Raw genomic sequence first — 2,506 nt, 5'->3', positions numbered from 1 at the left:
ATCCCTATACTCAGAGCCGGCTCCGGTCAGTGACATGGGATGCCCAAATATGAGCATACCCATATATGGGCATCCATGCCACTGACCGGAGCCCGCTCTGTTGCGGATATGGAGAGAGACTGGGAGATTTACATCCCCTTATAATTCATATGGTGCATAGTACCGGCACGTATTGTTTTACCGGTACTGTGTACCTTCCTACTTTCACACTGGTACAGTATATGCTGCAGTGGGACTGAGAGGGATATATTGGTAACACATAGTCATTGTTGGGGGAATTCAATCCATTTTGAAAATAGTAATGAAATGTTTTTTACTTTTCTTTTTTTTCAGTAATGAAGAATGAAACATTTCTGTTAAAATTGAATTGGAGGTGAACTGGATTCATCATCAACTCTGCACCAGTGTGAATTGATGTTCTTTAATGTTCTGATAAGGTACATGCAACATCTCTTCCTCAACCCCTGCACCACTCTCTGCCTCTTGCCTCTCTCTCTCCACCTCCCTGCTAAGCGTATTAACCCATCTAATGTAATCCACATTCCATGTCTCACTTTACTCTTCACTTCTCACGTGCCCTCTGGAATGACTGCTCTCTGATTAACAAGGTCTATTTGTACATGACCTCTTCTGCTCTCATCATCCACCACCTCTCATTCCCCTCACCCCTGTCCTACTCGATACCTCAGCTTAATTGAACTCTCTCCTCTGACATCTACCCTTATCTCTAACCTCTCCTCACTTTCTGCTTAAACTAACTATCTTGTTAACTTTTACAATGCTATCATCTCCTCCTCCCTCCTCCTCCTTCCTCCTCCCTCCTCCATTATATATATACCCCTTCTAGGCTCTGACACACTCATCCCTCTAAGGCCATGATTATCATGGGCACATGCTTGGTCGTCCACAGTGCGTGCGAGCGATGCAGAGCCGCCTCGGACCTCAGTGCAGGGATTGCTGCATACCCCCAGCATCTGTCACCCACAAACAATACACACACTAATACTCCCCACAATACACACTATAATACCTCCTCAATACTAATCTCCCCAATAATATTATAGCTCCAAACACAATATACACAACACCCTTACACAAGATACACAATCTAGTACTCTCCTCTGCACCTCTACACACAATATAATACTCCCACACACACAATATACACACTACCCTCCTACCCCCATAAAATACAACCAATAATACACACACACTTTGTGGATGTTGGGACCAGCTCCCGGCATGCACCAGTGAAAGAGAGAGGCCCGCAGAAGCTCGGAAGAACTCCCTCCATCCGTGCCTTCCTCCGTTTCACATCTTCTCCCTGTCTCTCTCCCTCCCTTTCCTTGCATCTCCCTGCGTCTTTACGTATACCCAGTCAGTGACGGCTCTGGTCACGTGATGCCTTAATATGGGCTTATCCATATATGTTCATCCACGTCACTAATGTGATGCCCGCACTGTTGCGGAGCTGGTACTTACGACGGGCACTTATTGTTTTATCAGTACTGCGTACCTGACTCTACCGGCCTACTTTCAACACTAGTACAATATGTGCTTCACTACGAGTGAGTGGGGAATATTGGCATCACACAGTCACTGTTGAATATGCCATTCAATCCATTTTGAAAATAGTAATGCAATGTGGTTTTGTTTTGTTTGCTTTTTGCAGTAATGAAGAATGGAAAAGTTATATTAAAATTAAATTGGAGGGGGACTAGATTCAGCATTTCATCATGAACTCTGCACTTGTGAGAATTTAACTTCTTGAATACCCTGACAGGTACACGCAACATTAAGACTATAATCTGCTGTGCAAGCTTTCGTGCTATACCTCCCCCTCAGGTTTTGATTTATACATTTGCTCCCTCAATTCATGTCCTCTAATATTTGAAAGCTCTCTCCTAGCATTTTCTCTTTACCACAGAACGTCATCCCAATGTAACCTCTCTCTTGTTCTTTCTGCTTGCTGTTTCCTCACTCCTCTGTTAAACTTTTCTAATTTCTCTAACTTCCACACTCCTGCTTTTATCCACATGTTCTCCTCTTTCCTTCCCCTACCTTTGCATGTGTCTACACACTGCACCATTTGTACAGACCTCTATTGCAGCTATTTCTGCACTGCTCAATGAAAAGCACTCTTTAATATCCTATTCTCTGTGCCCCCTCTCTCTGCGCCCCCTCTTTTGGCGCCTCCTCTCTCTGCGCCCCCTCTCTCTGCGCCTATCTGTCTCATTCTCTCTACGTCCCTCTCTCTCTACATAGAGCTATCTCTGTCTCTCTCTACACCTATCTCTATGTCTCCTTCAATGTTTGCTGATGTGTGGGATATCTATTATAATCTTGAACCTGCTCATATACACATCGGGCCTCCCTGCCTCTGCCTCCCTGCTAAGAGTGTTAACCTATCTAATGTAATCCACATTCCTTTCCTTACTTTTCTCTTCCCTTCTCCTATGCCATCTGGAATGTCCGTTCTCTGACTAACAAGGCTCTAGTTGTACAT

Source organism: Ascaphus truei, unplaced genomic scaffold (genome assembly GCF_040206685.1).
Source record: "Ascaphus truei isolate aAscTru1 unplaced genomic scaffold, aAscTru1.hap1 HAP1_SCAFFOLD_1005, whole genome shotgun sequence".
Taxonomy (NCBI): domain Eukaryota; kingdom Metazoa; phylum Chordata; class Amphibia; order Anura; family Ascaphidae; genus Ascaphus; species Ascaphus truei.
This window is presented reverse-complemented; position numbering follows the sequence as displayed.